The sequence below is a fragment of the Camelus ferus genome, chromosome 20 (assembly GCF_009834535.1).
Source record: "Camelus ferus isolate YT-003-E chromosome 20, BCGSAC_Cfer_1.0, whole genome shotgun sequence".
Lineage (NCBI taxonomy): Eukaryota > Metazoa > Chordata > Mammalia > Artiodactyla > Camelidae > Camelus > Camelus ferus.
In genome coordinates this window covers 18,293,210-18,315,761 of record NC_045715.1, presented here as the reverse complement: position 1 = coordinate 18,315,761, position 22,552 = coordinate 18,293,210, and the positions used below count along the sequence as shown (strand labels likewise).

General features: G+C 38.7%; 5 non-coding genes across 5 annotated transcripts; 3 read left to right on the top strand and 2 right to left on the bottom strand.

Moving 5' to 3' along the window:
• Positions 1-4,864: 4,864 nt before the first annotated feature.
• On the bottom strand, positions 4,865-4,946 carry TRNAS-GCU. The gene has a single exon. It is a non-coding gene; the product is annotated as a tRNA-Ser (tRNA).
• Positions 4,947-8,077: 3,131 nt separating this feature from the next.
• On the bottom strand, positions 8,078-8,171 carry TRNAI-UAU. The gene is made up of 2 exons: positions 8,134-8,171; positions 8,078-8,113 (listed from the first exon to the last, which is right to left on the bottom strand). It is a non-coding gene; the product is annotated as a tRNA-Ile (tRNA).
• Positions 8,172-15,739: 7,568 nt separating this feature from the next.
• On the top strand, positions 15,740-15,812 carry TRNAR-ACG. Its single transcript has one exon. It is a non-coding gene; the product is annotated as a tRNA-Arg (tRNA).
• Positions 15,813-18,301: 2,489 nt separating this feature from the next.
• TRNAM-CAU lies at positions 18,302-18,374 on the top strand. The gene has a single exon. It is a non-coding gene; the product is annotated as a tRNA-Met (tRNA).
• A 1,689-nt stretch (positions 18,375-20,063) lies between these two features.
• TRNAV-AAC lies at positions 20,064-20,136 on the top strand. Its single transcript has one exon. It is a non-coding gene; the product is annotated as a tRNA-Val (tRNA).
• The last annotated feature ends 2,416 nt before the right edge of the window (positions 20,137-22,552 follow it).

Sequence of the window (22,552 nt, the reverse complement as noted above, 5' to 3'; positions counted from 1 at the left end):
AGAAAATCATTTTTCCTTCTCCAAACCCAGTGTGCATAAGAACAGCATGGTGATTCTTATCCAGATCCATAGGTGGAATGTGCTCAGAAAGCAGACTCTCCAGTGGCAGTCATCATTTATAATACTGCTGTGATTTAAGAAGGCTTTTAGAAAGGAAAGTGACTTATTATGTATCTCAGAAGTTGGTCCCATTTCTGATTCAGAGCTTTGGGAGGTCAGAAGAGGACCAGAAAAATGGAAAATGTTGGACAGGGAAGCCTGCCTAGTTGTTGATTTTCTCACTGCACATTCTTCCTATTAATATAATTAAACCCTAATTAAGACTGAGAAGACTCTGAGCCAAACAATTTTTGTAATTGTGGAGGGAGAGGGACAGCTATACTTCAGGGACTGAGATTCTGCAGAGGGTTTCCTTCTCTCCGACAGGGTGACAACTTTGAAAATTGAAGTCTTGTTACAGTTTATGTTAGCCAAGAGCTCCTCAAATCCAGGAGGTACAAATATGGCCTAGGGAGGGACCCTCACCTTCCAGGAGGATGACAAAGAACTTGACTGCACAGCAGAAACCAGGGTGAGTACACCTGACCAATTATTACATTGTGCCATATGAAATTTCCCTCAGAAGCATAAATCCTGCTTCTCTCTCTGACTAAGCAAGGGAGTTATTTTGCGCAGGGGTTAGCCTCCCCATTTGTCAGGGATGAAATGGAGGCTGAAAGACAATAAACAATTTTCCCCAAGTCATGAGGTTACCTGGTACCAAACCTGGATACAAGCCTAGGTTCATGCAGCTCATGCTGCCAGAGACCTTCAGGACAAGGATAAATCTAGGGTAAGCCCTTAATGACTGGTAGGATATGGACGGAGATGAAAGCTTGTTAAAAAGTCTTTCCAAATATAAAGAACATATGCAAATCTGGTGAGTTAAATCAAACATCTGGTTTCTTTTGTTTGAGGGAAATTGTTAGTAGTTTAATATAATTTTCTAGGTGAGAAGTGAGATTAGAGAGATTAGTAGTGAAAGAGCAAATTTTTATCTAGGTTTGAAAAAAGTGAAAATCAGCTTGGGCTAATAAGATCAAATCATTCCTATTGTTAACCAGATTGGGAGAACAGACATAGGTAAAACTGGCTGCTGACTTATCTAAATTGTTTCTCCAAAGTTATTCATCATCTGTAAATACCATAATAACTAGAAAGTTATGATCACTCTGTTCAAGTGATTACTCTATTTTTAAGTTAATAATGCCCCAACCTACTTTGTTATATTCACTGACTGGGAGCTCTAATATATAAACTGCCTTTGTCTCATGACAGCACCCAATCCCTAGTCAATCAGCTTTTCCTAACCTCCCTTGGGAAACATAAACATGTCTTGAACTGATCCAGGCTTCCCCCAGATTCTCCTCAGATTCCTCAATGGAACGGAGACCTCTCATAAAGACCCTTGTGGAGCAGAGTTCCAAGGTTCCCCCAAACCCCTTGCCCAGGCTGCATCCAGTCAGTACATCTGATTTTGTTCAGCCCACAGCCTTCTTTCTGGAGATCTTTGGCTAATTAGACTTTAAAAGTTGGGATCTATGCAGTTTAATTTGACGTTGAAAACTAGGAAAACCCACTGAAAACGTATAAGCAGTGAACTCACAGAAAAAGCTTGTGGTTTTAAAAGCTAACTCCAGAAATACTAAGGTTATGTATCAGAAACATAATAATGGGAACCAGGAGACAAACCAGAAGACTGCTACACTAATTAAAATGACATATATAATGGATGTTGACCATAAGTAGGGGTATTACAAAAGATGAAACAAGGCTCATCTATGAGATACAAAAGAAGTTAAAGCAATAGGGCTGTGTAAGTGCCTATTGTGGTGTGGGGAGGTAAAGCGGTTAAGGAAGCCTCTGGTTTTTGGAATTGGCTGATGGAGATGTCATAAAACAAATCAGAAAACAGAGGGGTAAATTCAAGTTGGGGTAATTTATAGTTCAGTTCAGCACTTGCTGTGATTGAGTGTATGTGGGATATATAAAGATTTGAACAAGGAGGTTGGTTTTGCTGATTTGGTACTTAGAAAAAAAATCTGTGTTCCAAATTTAAATTGTTGAATATTCATCCCCAAGCTGATATTTTAGGCCATGTAGAATCCGCCACAAGAGTGCCCATAGGGAAATGAATAGTTCTTTGGACAAAAAATTGCTGTGTCAACATATATCATGACCCTTGGGTCAGTGTCCCTGATTCACCAGAAAAACTCTAAAATATGAATCATTCTTTGCAGATACATACCATCACCACTGTTTCTCTCTTTGAGAGGTGTTTGCTGGCTCCAAAGAATATCTGCCCATGAAGTAAGAAATGATTTTGATCATTGTTAAAGGAACAATATTCCTCCTTGTAAGTGGACCTGGCATTCTGGGGAACCTTTGTTTTGGTGAATCATATGTGTGCTTTCTTTTGGGATACTGAGAAAAAATCTATACATCTAATTATTATCCATTTAGCTTTTTCAAATCTCATAACTCTTTTTTCCAAGGGAACTGTAAAGACAATAACAACTTTTGGTTTGATAAATGTCCTAGATGATGTAGGCTGCAAGACTATTGTTTATCTAGAAAGGGTGGCACGGGGCCTTTCAATCTGTACCACCAGCCTCCTCACTGTGGTCCAGGCTATCATCATCAGTCCCAGAGTCTCCATGCGGGTGAGGCTCAATCTAAGGTCTACATGGCATATCCTTTCTTTATTTCTCCTCTTTTGGATACTCAATTCTTTGATAAGCATGAACTTACTGTATTATATCAAAAACATCAACACCATAAACAGATCACAAATTAATAGACATGACATCTATTGTTTTTATCTACCAAGAAGCCAGATAATAAAGTGGGTTTTGCTCATTCCGATGGCCCTACGAGATGCTCTGTTTCAATGTATCATGGGCTGGACTAGTGTCTACGTGATACTTCTTCTGCACAATCACCACAAGCATGTCCTCTACATTCAGAACTCCAAGATTTTCTACCAAACCCCCCCTGAGATAAGAGCTGCTCAAAGTGTTCTTCTTCTGATGCTTTCTTTTCTTTTCTTTTATTGGCTAGATTGTATTATTTCTTTATGCTTTGTTTCCTCCTCTGACATTAAGTCCATAACATTAAATATTCTAGAAACTTTAACCCTTGGTTTTGCATTTCTCAGCCCATTTGTGCAGATTCATAGAGATGGACATATGGTTAAATGTTGACATGTTCAATAAAACTTGAAAAATGTCAATTTCATTGATCCCTTCAGTAAAGTAGCTTGAAATAATGGTTAGTTTTGCTATGCTGTGTATAAAAACAAAACTTGTATGAGTGGCTTGAATATATAACAAATACATTTAAACATATAGTGAAACATATATTCTTATACAAGAAACTTGGGTGTCTTCAGCCCTGAGTGGACATAGATCATAGAAATCTACAGGAACTCAGTCATATTCTCATTTTCCATATTGCCACCTTCAAGATGTAGCTTAAATTCTCATGTTTGTAAGATGGCTCTTTCATTACCAAGATTCCAGTAGTAAGGAGCTGGAAAACAATTTGGAAAATTCTATCAAACTATTAGTTCATTTACCGTTTGATCCAATAGTTCCAATTCTAGTACCTGATCCTATAGATATAATTGCTCATGTGACAATTAGAGTAGGAAACATATTATACATTGCAGATTTAATTCTTAAAAAAATCTTAAATATCCAGCCAGAGTCTATTTTTCTGGTTATTTTAAAATATCCATAAATATCCATTCTTACAAAGGATTTTATGAAACTTATGAAAGAATGCACAAATTCGAAATGTGCTGATTTGGAATGGTGTTCATGGTAGATTTTAGTCAATAAAAGAAAAGCAATGCTAGAGTAATAGTATTCAAGTAGGAGTAAAATATATTTAATTTGATGTTATGTACATGAAGACTCTCTGGAATAATAAAAATGAACTGTAAGAATGGTTACCTGTTTTGAGAGAAACTAGGTAAATGGAAGCATAGTAGGTAGAGTTTCATTTTATATCTTTTTATATTTTCTGATTTCCTAAACAGTGAATGTATCTTTTTATTGAAGTATAGTTGATTTACAATATTGTGTTAGTTTCAGGTGTACAGCAAAGTGATTCAGTTATATATATATTTTTCAGATTACTTTCCATTATAGATTATTACAAGATATTGAATATAGTTCCCTGTTCAGTAAAACTTTGTAGCTTATCCATTTTATGTATATTAGTTTCTGTCTGTTAATCCCATGCTCCTAATTTATCCTCCCCTTTCCCCTTTGATAACCAAGTTTGTTTTCTGTCTGTGAGTCTGTTTCTGTTTTGTATATAGATTCATTTTTATTATTTTTTTAGATTCCACGTATAAATGATATCATATAATATTTGTGAAACTAGATTGTCCTTTGTACTGGAGAATCTGACTTACTCAAGTATTAGTGGCATTGTAAAGAGAAACAACAATTTTGGGGGGAAAATTGGTCAATTGTTTAAAAGATCCAGTGTTCAAAGCCCTTGATCAATTAATTTTCCTAATTTTGAATTGGTTGAAAACAAAAGCCCCTTCATGGAGTCTGCTAAGTATCAAGAGAACAATATGTTAGATTGGGTAAAGCTGAGAAACAATCCACAAAATTTGCTCAGTGCTGTTAGTGCAAGAACTTAGGCTTATAGAAAGTAGGGAGATTTGGCAGAGCTCATAGAAAGTGAGAGGAAGGGAGCCTTCATACTGAGCAGATGATACTTGAAGAGAGCGTGACCCAAACTGGAAGTGCTGGAGAGCTTTAGAAAATACTCCTAAATCCCCCTCACACCAAAAGAAGTACACATCCGACGAAGGTGGGATTTGAACCCACGCGTGCAGAACACAATGGATTAGCAGTCCATCGCCTTAACCACTCGGCCACCTCGTCCCCGGGTGTCCAACTGTTATCCTTCTTGTGTGCTAGCCTCTGGTGTACTTTATTTCAGAGTTTATGCTTGGGAACTCCATCTTGGACAGAAAGACTCTTAAGAAGGAGATGGCTTGGAAACGTCTGGAAATTGTGGAGATGGCTAGCTTCCACATGAACGGACAAAGAACTGGAGTGGAAAAGCTGCGACGGGGGTAAAAAACAAAAACAAAAAACAAAACAAAAAAAAAAAAAAAACGGGCTTAGCTTTCACAGGAGTCCTTAAAGTGGTTGAGATGCAGTAGAAACACATTTGCCTGGGCCTCCACTCCCTTTCTCGGGCTGCCTGGTACTTCAGCATCAAGTCCGGGCAGGCGGTAGGCGTCGCCCGACCAACCAGGTCGGAAGCAGAGTTTGCTGTCACCCTCCCGCATCAGGGGAACCTTATCTTGCGGCCCAGGGCGCGGCCCGGAGCCCGAAGGGGCAGAGGTTTCAGAGCCGACCTCAGGACTCCTAAGTCGTGATGAATAAAACGGTCTGGAGAATTAAACGATGGATCTGAGTATGTTTCAGTTTCCATTCTGTGTTATTGCCGCTTCTTCGGTGCTTTAGGGTGAAATTGCTAGAGAAGAATCCTTAACTCTAGGGGCTCTTCTCCCGGGTCACTCACAACCGAGGAATCATGGATTCTGATTTTTCCTCAAACACCTGTATTTCTAGGGGCGAATTTGTCCAACTTTCACTCGGTTTTCCAAGGGATCAGGTACTGAAAACATTAAGAAATTCAACACTAAAGAGAAAATAATTCAAAGAAAGAAGGAGGAGCTCCATCTCACTGTTTTGTAAAAATGAACACCATGCATAGATGAAGGAACAAGAATAGAAATTAATTCTGACTGATTAGAGTGGTCCTGCACTGGGCCTTCTCTTCCTCTGTGGTGAGGCCCAAGAATTAGGCCTCAAATTAGGGTGAAGCTAGAGCTTCCCTTCTGCAACCTGCCAGGTCTAACTTTTTCACTTTCCTTCAATCGATGGTCCGAGGTTTCTGCCTGAGGCTGTTTATTGTCTCACCTCCATTCCATACAGTTCGACCATGGTGGGCATAAAGTTACCAATGGATCCAGGAAGGCATGGAAAATATATGGATGTGGAGATGATATTGATGACAATCTCCCTGGCAAAGGGAAATTAGCTTAAATGGTAGAGCCCTTGCTTTGCAAGTGAGAGGTAGTGGGATCGATGTCCACATTCTCCACTTTTGGGTCTATGACTTCTGCCATCCTTATGACTATCCACCCGGAGAATGTCTCCAGATAAAGGCAAATTCAAAGCCAGGAATAACTGGCTGTCTTAAAGGGAGGTGGTTAAGATGTTCATATTTTTCCTATTTTTTTTTTTTCTGGCTTATGATTCTACAGTACTCAAGATAAGGACAAGGTGAATTTGTGGAGAACAAATTTAGAGCAAATGATGATACTTAATTTTAAAAAAAGAAGGTTGTGGTTTATATATATTTATTTTATTCTCTGTAATTATAAAAACCTACTATATGTTTTTATACTATTCTGTAAAAGGAAAGTGCAATTTGTTAGGGATTTGTTGAAAGAATTAAACAAGGAGGCTGTTAGACTGGGGTGACTCTAAATGCCTTGGTAGCCTACATAAGCAAACCAAAACCTAAGACAGAATCAGTGCCCTGGAACCTGAGAAAATAAAATTTAAGAACAACACTTTATAATGAGCCAACAAGGCTTTCCCACATAAAGCAATCTAAGGTTATAGCCAATCAAATAATTTCTTTACTTTGCTACTGACCTCTTCTCTATAAAAGTCTTCCCCCCAGCTTCTGCAGAGCCTCCTAACCACTTTTTGTTTGACCCTTCCTGATTTGAATGGATGCTTGCTCAAATAAGCTCTTATAAATTTTAATGTGCCTCAGTTTATCTTTCAATAGGTCCAATGGTTAAGTTTTTAAGTCTAAGGAATGAAAATCATATTAAATAAAACAAAATGCCTAGTATGATTCAAAACACTGCATATAACCTAAATACTTTGACAGCTTCCAAGATCCTCTGGTGGCTTGGCATGAGCTATAAAGTGATAAAGTATCCACTTTCATTAATTTCCAGTGCTTTCCTGGGTAGGATCTTCCTACCCTTCCCAGGGAGACACTTCTGTGACTGGAAAATGTCCAGATACATGCAGGACATATTTAGGAATCCAGACTTCAAGAGAGTTCTCTGGACCCAGCTTTATTCCATGTACATTCTGTGACCTGTCCTGGTGGAACATATGTGCTCTCAAGTTTGGGATAATCTTTACGGCTAGGAAAAGGTCTCCAAATTACTTAATTCAATTCACCCTCTTGGGGTGAAGTGGGAAGTCATGTGATAAGATCTGCAACCAGTCAGACTCCTTGTGTCACTGTGGAGGGAGGTGGAGGAGAGTATTTTTAAGTGAAAATTGCTGTTTACTTCCTACCTACCTCACTCACAACAATCTGGTTTTTCCTGTAGTTGTTCTGCAGATTTCTAGTTTCTGAGCTTCATCATCACTCATCCTTTTCCGGGCCCAGACAGTTGGATCATCTGAGGATGCCAGGGGTTTTTTTGGGGGGTGTTTTTTTTTTTGTTTGTTTTTTTCTCAGTTGATAAATGCTCGTGGTTGTTGGTTCATCAGGGTGAAATTAAGTTGGGGGGGAATACTAAGGGTGATGCTGTTTTCAGAAATTAGTACTTTGTTTTTCCCCCAAACCGGAGCTTTAATTAAGTAGGAACCCCATTCAAGTTCCCACTTTAGATTTTCTCTAATGGAGTTCAAATTTACTTAGTGATTTCCGAGCATGTTCCAGGGGATCCCCGAAGAATGATGATCATAAAAGCAAAGTGAGAAGGAGGATGACAGGAAATATTCTTTGAGATCAGCCTGTAAGACAAGGTGGGGATAAAGAGTTAGAAAATCTAACCCGCTGCAGCACAACAGATTCAGTAGGTAATTGCTTGACGTTGCTTGCTTCTACTTCTAAAACCGCTGAGCAGACTGGTAAGAAGAAATGCTACAGGACAAATTCAAACACATAGAAGATGGTAGACAGGAAAGTGAAGCAGGAAAGGGTCTTTTTCTAGGGATGCTGTCTCAGATTGGGAAAATGATGCTCCAGGTGAGGATCGAACTCACAACCTCGGCATCACTCGCACACATACTGCCATATAAGTACCGCGCGCTAACCGATTGCGCCACTGGAGCTCCGGTGTTTGGCTTCCGGTGACTCATTACACGGCCTATGCGGGAACATCCAACGTCTTTCCTCCGGTTGCAGTGGTCCAAGTGCTTTCATCTCTTTCAGAGTCCCGCAACTGCATCTTGCACACAAAGGGGTGCTGGATTCAGCTGCCGCCCCACTGCACCCGACCATCAGTGCTGAAGGTGCGGAGGATGCTCTGCTTGCGGAAAAGTGGGCGGATATTTCAAGGCGACCAGGAAACTTGTGGGCACTCCTGAGACTACGACTGCCTTGGGCGTTCCCAGGCGGTCGTTCAGTGGGTCGAGGGGCGCGGACGAGCCTTCTGCTGTTGCGTGGTTCCCAGACCCCTCCATTTGCCTCTCTCTGGGACGCTTTTCCTCAGGGAGTTGGAAGGAGGCTTGCTGTCTGCGCCTGGGAGTGGGTGTAAGTGGGAGAACCACGAAGCCATTGCAAATTATCTCAGAGTGCGTGAGCATCCAGAATTCCTCTGGGCTTCCAGCACACATTTACTTAGTGCTCTTTAGTTTGATGGTAATCTTTTACGCGTTAATGCACAACCTACTTTCAAAATATACCTCTTACTGAATGTCTTTGAACTTTTTAAATGTAATTCTGGATAACTTAAGGGAACAGTATTTGAGTCTATCTTTGGCACTTGTATCATTGACCAGCTGTGGCCCAGCTGACTTTTAAATATTCTGAATCCAAGCATATTTGAAATATAGTTTCAAATATGTACAATAACTCATTCTAGCCTGTGTGCTGCTAGATTTTAAATTTGGACAAGAATACGAACTACTTAGTACACAAATTTTTATACTGCCCTAAGATAATTTAAGACGCTTAGTCTCATTTTAGTTACTTCTTTAAGTTACTCCGTTTTCTTAGTGAGATAATAGGTATCTCCATGGAGCAATGCTTAATGTCAAATATTAGTATGATGTTTGAAAACGGAGCAAAGGATTCAAATTTACAATAATAGTTACAATGGTGATTTAAAGTAGAATTTGTAAAGAACCTCTCTTTTTAAAAGTACTTTTACATTTATTTTCTTAATCTAGTTCTATAGCAATCCTACAGGTGTAGATTTTTTTATTGAAATTATATATATATATATGCTATTCTTTGATCACTTACTGTTATTAATAAAATAAGTGTAAATAAACAAAACAGTCAGTCTCTTGCAGAGTTTATATCTGAGAGACCCAGAAAAGTCATCCAATTTAAAAGAAATGTATCTGTGAGCACAACTGAATGTGCTAGAGAGTGGGTACCATTTTCAGTCATATGAGCAGAATGTTTACAAAAGAAAAATCAATTACTCTTTAGGTGACTGAGGTGTCAGTTTTGTATTTTTAAACTTACTATTTACTGACATTTTCAAACATATAGAAGTTGACAGAGTTAGATAATGAACTCCCAAGTAATCAATCTTACAGTCATCAACATTTTACCAATCATGTTTCCTCTGTCTTTCCACTACTGTTTTTTGGTGAGGGATGGGGGTTGGGGGTGGCAGTGGGAGTATTTTAAAGTAAAACCTAGACGTATCATTTTACCCTAACTTCTTCAGTTCGTATGTCTTAGAGGTAAGAACTCTTTATTTTGTTTTACCTTTTTTTCCTTTCCTTTTCCTTATATGAATGCAATTTCATTATCACATTCAGCAAATTTAGCAGTATTACCTTACTATAAGAAGTGGCTTGGCCAAAAACTAAGTGGCAAAACTAGGATTTGAATCCAGATTCCCTGGCTCCAGCTTCTCCTACTTGATTCCTTTTCCAAAGCATTTCAAACAAAGAACAGTTGTCTATAGGGGGATGTGCCTTGAAGTGGATGTGGAGTCATCATGTTTTTAATGTGTAGACTAAGACACTGTATGTAAGGGAGAGAGTAAGTGACCAATGTTGATAGCGAGCAAAATATACTTATAGTTTGCCTTTATTCTTTTTTGATATTAGCAGAGATCTATTTGCCCTTCCTCCCCTTTTTTTCACTGTTAATGACCTCAGCTTACATTTTCTCATTTCTTCTTTTAATATTTCTGTTTCAGCTTTCATCTTTTGTTTACATTTTTTTTCCCTATAACACCTTTTAACACTGAGGCCCATCCTAGCCTTCTCTTCAAGAGTAGAACCTAGTGGTCCCTTCCTGGGGACAGATCTACTTTGTTTTCCTGGGTCAGGTCAGGAGAAAATACAGTGCTCTTCTCAATGGTGCCCCCACCAACCTTGAAACTTAAAGATATTGTCCTGGAATATTTACTCTTCCTAAGTCTCAGGGCTGGATTTCCGTGTGCACATGATTGTCAAAAGCAATCTTTCCCTTGTTGAATTACCTCTGATTTCATGAATACCCCTTCTTTTTCCAACCAATAGCATCATCATGCTATCCTCTTTTAATAGTTTAACTGATTGACACATAAATCTATAGTGCTATTCTGTAAATGTATTACTATTGTACATTTTTTTCTTTTCTTTTTTTTAATTGAAGTATAGTCAGTTTACATGTTGTGTCAATTTCTGGTGTACAGCACAATGCTTCAGTCATACATGAATATACATATATTCATTTTCATATTCTTTTTCACCATAAGCTACTACAAGACATTGAATATAGTTCCCTGTGTTATAAAAGTATACATTTGTTTATCTATTTTATATATACCAGACTATTGTACATTTAAACATCCTAGTTAATCCTAGAAATATGTTGGTATAGTGCACACCCAACAAAAAAAAGTCAATTGAAGGAAACTCACAGTCCTATTCTGTCCTATGGATGATCCTTTTGTTCCTGGATTAGTCATTCATTCTACAAATATGTATTTGGTACCTGCCTTGTACCAGACAATATTTTAGGTGTTCAGAATACATCAGTGAATAGAATAGACAAATAGAATCCCTTTCCTCCCAGAGTTTACATTTTAAAAACTTTTAAACAGAGGTTCTCAGCAACCCTCTGCTTTTTCATCTCATTATTTTCATTTATTCATTTATTTGTTAATTCCTTCATCAACAAATATGCAGAGTGTTCATCACTGCCAAACAGTGTGTTAGACAATCAGATTGTGATCAGAAGGCATTACATATCTTAATATCATTCTGGTAAAAGGTACGAAGGGTGTAATATGAACCACTATACCCTTAACACAAAACTAGTTTCCACTGATATCTTCCCAGTTATTTCTCTGATTATCCCATGTTCTCTTTCAGGTGTGCTTCAATCTTGTACAGAAATATGGTACCCCTGCTTATTCAGTATTAGAAGTTAGAACTAAGGGCATAAGCCATAACTTTTGAGGTATACATGTGCCAAAGAAAACAAAAGAAGAGGTTGGGAGATGACATATTTTTTAAAAACCGGGTCAGCAGAATAGGATCTCACATTTTTGTTGGGAAGTAGAGTTCACATACTTATGATGTCACTAAATGTTTCTGCCAATGAGGAGACAGGAAGGGACCACAAAGTTCTACTCTTGAAAGGAAGGCTAGGATGGGCCTCAGTGTTAAAAGGTGCCATAGAAAACAAAGTGTAATCAAAAGATGAAAGCTGAAATAGAAGTAATAAAAGAAGAAATAAGAGAAAAAGTAAGCTGGGATCAATAAAAGTAAGAGAAGAGGGGAAACGGGCTGGGATTTGAGGGGACTGATCATGAGGGGGAATGTCGAGGCTGCAGAGCATCAGAAAAAGTGTTTACTTCTCCTGACATCGCTAGGGAATGTATTCGGTGTATGCTGTTTTATTCTTCTTCTTTTCTGTTAACAGATATTCACGGAGGTCTTTCTACTTGTAAAGGACTATGGTAAATGTGGTGGAAGGTTAAGAAGTCAGGGCTATTGCCCTCCAGGACCTTCTAGTGTTTGATGATGAAACAAGATGCCCAGACACCCAGTAAAAGCATAGTAACAATACAAGACTGTGGATGGTCATATACAAGTGGTTCAGACAAGATGTACAGGTCAAGGAGAAAGATTACAATTCTTCCTGGTTAGGGACACAGGGCCAGTCTATGACCAGGAGAGGATTTGAGGAGGGAGAACTATGCAAGCTGAGTATAAAAAAAACGGCAAAAATGTTGGACTTGTATGGGTATTTAGAATGAGGAGAAATTTCAAAGGAATTGAGGAAATCTAATTTGCCTCCTCCCCCGCCTTTTTTTTTTTTTTTTTTTCCAGTCAGCACCCTTTTGTGTGAATGTAGGATAGTTAAACCATATCGCATTCTTATCTTCATCTGCGCTTTCACTGGTTCTGCCCTTCTGTGGTGGGCCTTCAGTCTCTCCACCTGGCTGAGGATAGAAATCCTAGGCAGTTCCCAATTCCTGTTCAGTGCTCTCTTCTCAATATGCAGTGGTGAGATCAAATGTTGGATTCCGCTATCAAAATCAAGTAAGTTCTGGCCCTAAAGGTAGGACCTTCATCCAACCCTGTCCCTTCTGGGGATTTTCAGCCTTGTTTTCTGCCCCAGTGTACCTGAAGGAAGCAATTATACTCCCGTTAGTAACAGTGGCTCATTTCGGAATGAGTCAGGGGACCAGAACTCTCTAAGGATACCAGCCCATCTAGAGTCACTATTCTACATCTTTTTGCAGCTTATTTCTCCTTCAGTCCTTAAGTTTCCTACCAGTTGCCATTGGTTCCTACCTTAAAGTCTCTGCTCTGTTTCTCTAGTATGCTGGGGATTCAGATCCAGAAGGATGGGGCACCCTAGAGGGAGCTGCTCACCTTTCTCCCTTCTCCCTCCCCAATTCAGACTACTACATATTTGGCCGAATTTTCATGATCAACGTCCTTCTTCTCTCCTTCTTCCTGAGCTTTATACTCCTGGCTTTCCCTGATGCCCTTCCTGATACCCGGAAACAGTATTTTGTCTTCACGATCACCTTCTTCATCATAAGTAAGGGATGAAAGAAAGATGATTCTTTCAATTGTTCTGTTCTGGGCTGGGGTGGTGGTCCACTGGGCATGGCCTCCTAGAAATTGTTCAGGGACTGCTAAGGAAAAAGGTAATACAATGGCAATAGAAGGAAGGAAATAGAATATGGGGAGTTTAAATGACAATTTAAGGTCTTGGGAATTAGCCCTAAGGCCATAGACTAAACTAATCAGATGAATTGTTGCCCACCCCCAACTTTTTTTTCTGAGTAACAGGTATTTGTGTGTTCCTTGCATTACTGATGCACTCTGTGCTGTTTTGAAAGTAACTTTCACAAGGAAGTGAAAATCACCTTTCTCTACCCCCTCTTTCATCATTTTATTCAGCACCACACTGTTTTTCTTATCTGGTGAGTGTTCTTGGGGCTTTGTGAGTTTGGGGGGTAGGTCCTGAACTCAGAACAATTACATTTGTGGGTTTCAAATATTTCCCTTGAGTACTGTGATTTTTAGGACATGGATTTGGTGCAATGATATCTCATTTGCTCATTGCAGCTGCTCCTACTCTACAATGCTAGAATTTTGCCTTTATAGAAGACACAGAATCCATTTCTCTTGTACATACTATAAGAACCATGTCTTAGAGATGGAGAGAGAAATTGTAAGAGATTTTGTAGGGCAAAAGATGGTTGGGCTAAAGAATGGGGTTGACAGAGTAATATGCACTTTAAGTTCCTAGAACATACTTTCACTTGTCAAGCCTGTTTAAAAACTGTACATTTCTTAAAAAATATCAAATGTTGTTGTCATCCTCATCTTCAACATCATCATTCTTTCCTCAGGAATTCTCTGCTTCTTCAGCTCCCATCATTGTTGGCATCAGTTTGTCCTACTGCAACCAATCCAAGTGAAACCTATGCAAATATCAGTGGCCAGTGGGAACTCAGTAATGGTCGCAGGAAGGACACCGAGTAGAGATGGCTTGCCTACCCTCTGTGTTGATAAGAAGGCTAACTTTAGTAGAAACATAGTGTCTAGCCTGTAATTCAAGACTTTGCAGCTATATACACACCTGTTTACTGTGTAAGACTAGAAACAGTTGGCTTGTTACTAATCATTGTTCAGATATGGATTAGGATTCCAGGAATTTCTGTTTCACAAGAAAGAAGACACAGTTGGAGTGTGGGGAGGATTGAGTATGTTTGGCTCCTGGGGACTTGGAATGAAAAAACTTCTTCTCATCTTGAATATTCTCTAGGCACCCACTTCCCAACTCTCTCACTGGTATTCCCCGACTCCTGGCAGTAGTTTTTCAACAGTAACAAAACTCTTTCTCCACCTAGGAAGCCTGAGTTTTCTGCTTTCTCAGAATTTCATAAGTGGAATCTTTTCACTACTGTATTTTTCAGGTCTGTTTTTGTTGCAGGTAACAAAACCTTATCCAAACTACCTTAAAAAAACAACACAGAAGTGAATTCACTTTTATGGGAAAGATGCAGGGGTAGCTCTTACACTCAGAGACAGTTCTGGTAGAATCAAGGCTACATGAGAGATTTGGGGACAGGAATCTGGAGCTCATTTCCTTCAGGATTTTTTTTTAAATATTCAGTAAAGGTTAATGGAATTTCCTGATCCATTAATATAAGCACTATGCTAAATTCCTCTTGCTCATCGCTTTTAATGAATAATCAAAGCCTGTCCTTTCCACCTCAACCAGACCTTTGCTCCCCTCTCTGCTCCCTCCTCACACCTAGTCATCCAGACCAGTCATCCCTGCCCAGATTATGTGGCTTCTCTCCCACTGTGGTCTACCTCTACAAGGCTACCTAACTCAATCTTCCTAAAAAACACAGCTGAGAATGTTCTCCTTAAAAGCCTATTTTGCCTTCTTCTTGCCTTCAGGATAAATTCCTTATCTTGGTAAATAAAGTTATTTACAACTTGGCACCAATCTTTCAAAATGTTTTAATTTGTATTGCAATGCAAGTCATGCATGTGAAAAGTATTAAAATGTATATGAACATTTGGAAGGATAAGAAATGAACCACCATATCTAGGAAAAAAAATATTGCCAATATATTAGAAGCCCCTAGTGTGTGCCCATCAACCTGATGCTTACAGGCATTTTTCTCACTCATCTCTTTATTCATGCATGCAGACTTTCAATGTAAAATTAATCATTATAGATACCAAGGGTGTTCGCCTCAAGGGACATAAAATTGAGTGGGGAATACCGCTGAGTGAACAGTTTTTTACAACACAGTGCAATAAATGCCAAAGTCCAAAGTTGTAGGGTGTGCTCTGCACCTTAGGAGTACAGGAAAGAACACTATCTAAACTGGGGAAGAATTAATAACTCTATTAGGTTTGCAAGTATTTCCATTATTCCATTTGTGTGCTCTGGTCCCTGTTTCCAGGCTTCCTTCCATTCTCAAAAGCAAAAACCTAAAAATCTCCATCATTTGCTATTTCCAGGTCCCTCACCAAGAGGTCAAGGACCTGAGGCTGGGAGGTTATTACTATAATGAGGCTTCAAAGTAGACTGCCAATCTTTAATAGTCTATCATCTGGGAAGGTAGAAAGCAGATAAATCGGAAGAAGGCCAAGTGCACATCTAGAAATTCGACAGTATGAATTTGCAAAAACCTCATAAAGGCTAATTAATAATAATTTAAAAGATACTACTTATAGTTGGGCCAGTGGTGCAATGGATAACGCGTCTGACTACGGATCAGAAGATTCCAGGTTCAACTCCTGGCTGGCTCGGGCTGCTCCTTTTGGGTGCCTGGTTTTTGAGGGGATGGGATGATGCTCCGTGTTATTTACAATCCACATGAAAATAATTGTCAATCTAATATTTTGTGTATGGCAAAAAATCCTTCAGGTATAAATATGAAATAAATAAACCATGTTCCAAATGTGTGATTACTGTAAGAAACTCACTTTAAATATAATGACTTAGGTAGAGGAAATGTAAAAGATTAGAGAAAAGTAAACCACAGAAGCCCCAAGGGTTAACAAAAAAAAAGAGACTGAAGTGGATATATTATTATCAAAGTGGATTTCAAAGCAAAGAAAATGTCTAGATATAAAGAGAGATGTTATACAATTTAAAGAGTCTATTCACCAAAGAGATGTAATTATTCTAAATATATACAACCCTGGACTCAGAGCTTCAAACTCATAAACAAAAGCTGATACAATTGAAAAGAAAAATAGAAAAATCCACAATTATCATTACAGTTGTCAACACCTCTCTCATTGAGAGATCTAGTAGATAACAAACACATTGAAGAAATAAGCTACACCATCCATCAATGGATCTAACTGACCTTATAAAGAAAAATTACATGTAGGTAGAAAGAAGGGCCAAAGAGTTGAGAGAAAAGCAAGATCATATCAAAACTAAGAAATCAAGAGTGGTCAGAGTGAAGCAGAAGGACATTATGAAAGCAGGTATTTTAGAAAGTTATTTAGCTGTAAATGCTAGAGAGACTGAAAGTGGTGAAACTGGAAGTGGATCATCCTTATCCATATCTATCCTTCCAGCTCCAGAGGTCTGGGTGGTCAGATTCCTTCTGAATCACCTGAGCCTACTGCAGTGCCTGGTACAGAGCTTCCCCTCAATGAATATATACTGAATGAATGGAAAAGAAGTGATAGATTCAAAAGAGTGTCATAGGAATAATGTTCAACATTTGGCAAATCATTGGATATGGGTTTGAAGAAGAATGAGTCAAAGTTGACTTGAAAGTCTAAGCCTAAAAGGCCAGCATAGAGGAGACTGCGAATTACATAGTTGGTGTGTGGATGAATGTGCTACTGTGGAGAAGAACAGATAGGATAGTGAGGTCACGAGTTGGAGCAGAAAAAAAAAAATCACAATTTGGAACCTAATAATCTGGTTCTCACTTCAGGCTTTGCCACTCAGCAGCCCAAGGATCTTAAGAACATAACTTATCTGAACTGCCATTATATCTGGAAAGTGCAAATTATTGAAGCGGAGCAGACCCTACAGGGTCTTCCTGGAGACAGACACGCCCCTCCCACCTCCCCTGTCCCTCACCTGCCTCTTGTTTGTAGAAAAGCTTTAGTTTCCTAGATCTTCCCTGAGTTCAAAGATGAAATTTAAGCATAGAAGTGAGAAAATGCAGAAACAAAGGAGAGCACTCAAGCAAGACAAAATAATAATAACCATAAAATAAAGTCAAGAGCATTTAGTTCCGTCTCAAGGGCTATGGGTAATATTCTGAGACGTATCCTTGAGTTACTTTGCAGATACTAAAACCCCCACCAGATGGAAAAAGTTGACTGCATGCTAACCAACAGCATATAGATCTCAGACTGGTTGGAGCCGGGAAACTGATAACTGAGTTTCCCAAAATACCACCCTGTTACTTCACCATCAACCAATCAGAGAATTGTTGATTACATACCCTATGACACTTTCCCTTACACTGTCTTTACAAATCCTTCCCTGAAAGCCTTCAGGGAGTTTGGGTCTTTTGAGGCAGTTCTCCTTGCTTGGTGCCCTTCAATAAATGCTGTACTTTCCTTCACCACAACCTGATGTTAGCAGACTAGCTTTGCTGCACTGGGTCCAGGATCCTCAAGTTCAATTTGGTAACAATATAATAAATAGCTTCATTGCTGCAATTCAATTAGAATCTCCATAAATCTCCATAAATCTCTTAGATAATTAATGGCACCTAAGGCAGCAAAAAATAGGGAGACTTTTTATTAAGTTTAGTTTATGTTTTTGTAGGGAGAATGTCTCCAATCATGTAGATACAAGTGGAGATGTAGAGTAAAACAGAGAAGTACAGACAGTAGACAAATTTGAGGACTCTTGATTCACTCAGTTGGTAAACTAATAATAATCAGGCTCTTCCTATATTTTTTTCAATAAAGGAGATCGTGAAAGGTGTAAGATCAACTAAGTTCTCTGGGGGCAGGAAAAATCACATCATTGGAACACAAGACCAGCAAAACACAGACACAATGGATTGTCCCTTGTCCCTAAGTCCAGATGGTCCTATCTTTGGATGAATACCAAAGAGGTGTGGACTCCACCTTTCATGGGTGTGCAATCATACCCGTGCAGAATTAGTTTAAACGGAGCAATTGTCAAGTAGCTTTGATTGTGTTATTTAAAAACTGGAAACTGATAAAGTAGATTTGCTCAGAAAATACTATTTTGTATTTTACTTTCAATGTATACAGTTGAGGCACATCAATGCCATTGTGGGCCATCTGCCTTCTTGGCGCAGCAGGCAGCGCGTCAGTCTCATAATCTGAAGGTCCTGAGTTCCAGCCTCAGAGAGGGCAGGTATTTTTCAAGTCTCTTCACAGCCTACCTGGCAGGACACCAATTCATAGGAATAAAATAGGTCATCTCCCCTGGAAAAACCCAACACAAAGGGAAATTAGCAAATGCTGCCAGATAAGCATGTGATAAGAGTTCCAATATTCAATATTCGCTCAGGAGAGTGAAATCAGTATTCCAGTTTGTTGCGTTTCTCAGTGGTTTAAGTGAAATGGACAAGAAATTCAGATTACACTAGCAAACAAAAGCTGTATCATAGTTTTGGTCTTCCTTTCCTTCCGGTGGAAGAAGCAGGGGAAACTTCTCTTTCAAATTTGTGCTCTGAAGGTCACTCAACTGCAGTTAAGGGATGCAAATCTTTTATCCTTTTAATCATGCAACAAATATTTCTTGTTAATGCACTGTTCTGGGTGCAATTGGAAATATGGGGCTTTCTCACACGTTGTGTGTTTATCTATAAAAATAAAGTTGTGATTGTTATGAGATTATGGAAATATGCACTTAGGAAGAGGAGGTAGAGTAGCTCTGTAGAACTCACATCTGCACCATGTTCTAGAAATTGTACTAAACGTTTATTAATTTTATGCTTGTCACTTGATTTAGCCTTGTAGCTCACCCAAATATCATTACTCCTATTTTAAAGATGAAATTGAATTTCAGAGGAGTTGCATAATTTTTCTCAGGTGTAATAGCTCTAAGGAGAAAAACCAGACATGAAAATCTGTTTGTTTTTTTTTCTATATTAAAAGATGTGAACTTCTCTTTTAATCTAAGATATAGTCTCACCATCAGTTTTTCTCCATACCAGATCCTTCCTTCATACATTCATAGAATAAATATGTTAAAATGAATGGATTTATTCTTTCATTCATCAGACATTAATTCAGAATCACTTCTGTGTCTACCATTCAAGTTCAGATCTTCTAAGTGTCCTTGACTTCTTCGCCTTCAAACCTCTACATCCAGAATCTTGACACATACTTAAATACCGTAGATCCTTCCTGAACAACTGTCCAGAATCTTTCTCTTTTTTCTCATTCATCTATGCTTTTATCCGTTCTACAAAGTTTATGGAGGATGTATTCTGCGCCAGACAGTGTACTGGGCTGGGGATGAGAAAGACTCATGCTACTGCTAATCTCAGGAGCTAAAAGAATGAACCTCAATCCTTTAATATCTTATAATTCCTTTTCCTTTCCCTCCAATTTTAGTTTTTCAATTTCCAATCTATTTGAAATTCAAAATTAAAAATCTTTCATAAATTAAGTCTATTATGAAAACCATCTGCCCAGAATTTTTTCAAAGGTTCTTAAGCCTCCACATTGCTCTCCCCAATGTATCTTCACGTGTCCAGGCTTTTCAATCACTGTTTCCTTCCATGTTTATTTTACACGCATATACGCATACACGCACATAAACCCATTCCAATTAAACAGATGTATTTCTGAACACAGGAATTCCTACCTTCAATCCTGTTTCTTCCATCCTATTTTCACTCTTAATCTGCACCTTTCAATGTTCATGTATTTTTCCTTCACTCTGATATGATCTCGCCTCTTACTGCCGATGGCTTTTGGATGTAATTATATATTTGCTCCTGCATATAGTGTAAATACGTAGCCTTTTAAGACCCACCTCAGTGAGAGTCCAATAAATGCTCAGGATTAAGTTAAAAGGGGCACAGGGTGTGGGTTTCCGTAGTGTAGTGGTCATCACGCTTGCCTAACACGCAAGAGGTCCTCGGTTCGAAACCGAGCGGAAACATCTCGAGTTCTTTTGTCTACCTACCATCCGGGAAAAATTAGCCCACCACTCCGCAAAAAGGAGCAAATGATCATCCCGCTTCTATTAGTTTGTTGGTTTGGTTTCATTTTTAAGAAACAGATAATTATCTTGAAATAGTCTTGTCACATTAACCAACTGTTCTGGATGAGTCCTCCCAATTGGGATGTGTTCTCTTCCGCCCCGGAAAATGAGAAATGTGAACTTTTGCAGCCATACTTTTCTCACGGAGACATTTTCCTTTCCTTAGCACATAAATGAGTACCAACACTGCTCTTGCCTCAGAGCATCTTGTAGAAGATGTGCCCTTAGTCCAGTCCTGCTTTCGCACTGATAGCCTCAACATTTCCCTGAAATTCGGGCCACCCAGAAGAGTGAAAAAATGTAAGAGACAGTACTCTAAAAAACTGGAGGAAAAGAGGAAAAAAGTGGGAGTGGGGAATTAGCTCAAGTGGTAGAGCGCTCGCTTAGCATGTGAGAGGTAGTGGGATCGATACCCACATTCTCCAGCTTTTACTCCTTCAATTATGAAGCTCTCCTTGACAATTTCAGGTGTTCCAGCCAGTAGAAAGGAACAAGAAAATTAGACACTTTGGACCTTTCTCTAGGCAAAGACAAGACAGGATATCGTTGGCTCGACTGCCCTTCGTTACGTACGTCTATGATCAACCTATAATTACTTTTCTGTTACTTCAGAAGAGCTGTCATCCCAAGGGACATGCCCAATTGCTCTTTTCATTCTTAAGAAACTCACTTCAAATGTAGTTATATGTGAGATTAAATGTTATAAATAATATTAGTGGTTATGTAGGAGGTTGAAAGTAAAGAAGGGCAAAAAAGACAACACATAAGCATTAATCAGAAAAAAAAAGCTGAAGTGAGTGTATTAATATTAGATGAATTTAATATCTGGACTTCAAATTTCCAGATATTAAGTGATAAGTTATATAATTATAAGGTGTCAGTTCACCAACAAAATAACTATATGAAGTTTTTAATGCCCTTGACCACTGAAATTCAAAACTCATAAGCTATAGGTGATAAGTCTAAAAAGAAAAATAGAAAAATCCAGTTATCATTGTAGAAGATAGATCTAATAGATAACAAATCAATAAACACATTAAAGAAATAAGCTACACCATCCACCAATGGATCTAACTGACCTTATAAAGAAAAATTACATGTATGTAAAAAGAAGGACCAAAGAGTTGAGAGAAAAAAACGACCATATCAAAACTAAGAAACCAAGAATGGTCAGAGTGAAGCAGAAGGACATTATGAAAACAGATATTTTAGAAAGTTATTCAGCTGTAAAAGCTAGAGAGACTGAAAGTGGTGAAACCGGAAGTGGATCATCCTTGTCCATATCTATCCTTCCAGCTCCAGAGGTCTGGGTGGTCAGGTTCCTTCTGAATCACCTGAGCCTACACAATGCCTGGCACAGAGCAGCTCCCCAGTGAAAATGTACTGAATGAATGGAAAGGAAGTGATAGATTTAAGAGAGCTTCACAAGACTGATGCTCAGTATTCAGCAAGACAGTGGATGTGGGTTTTGAAGGAGGAGAACAAGCCAAAGTTGACTTGGAAGTCTAAGTCCAAAAAGCCAAACAAAAAGGGTTGAGAATTAAATACAGTATGGATGACCCGGCTACTGTGAAGAAAAGCAGGCAGAGAGATCAAGAGCTGTAGCAGAGAAAGAGCTCACAATCTGGAATCTGAAAATCTGTTTCTCAGTTTATGTTTTGCTGCTTTGCAGCTCTGGGACCTTAGAACATTACTTAACTTCTCTGAGCCTCCATTATATCTGAAAAGTGCAAACTGTTGATACATACTTTTGTTGCCGAAATTCTATTGTAGTATATGAAATAATCTCCATAAATCTCTTAGTATAATTATAAGACTAAAACAAAGATTTTTTAAAAATTAAATTCATTTTGTGTTTTTTGTAGGGATAATGTCTCCAATCCTGTAGATGCCCATGGAGATGTAGAATTAAGACAGAGAATTATGAACTGTAGACAGATTTGAGGAGTATTCATTCACTCATTCAGCCAATGAACTAATGTTAAATGGGCACCTCCTAAGCTTCTTTCGAACATAGGGTACCAAGGAAAGTACTGAGATCTCTGAGGGAGGGAAGAGGCTGATCATTGGAACACAAGAAGAGAAGGGAGCAGCAAAAGACCAGTACAATACCCAGATACTGCTGGCCAGAGGGTCCAGTTTCTGGATGAATACTGAAAAGGTGTGGACTCCACCATTCCTGGATGTGGAATCTTTCAGTTGCAACAATGGTTTAAATGGAATGATTTTCAAGCCGCTCAATTACATTTTTTGAAAGGTAGTAACAACTGATATACATACCTTGAAAATACTATTTCATATTTTAGTCTCAATG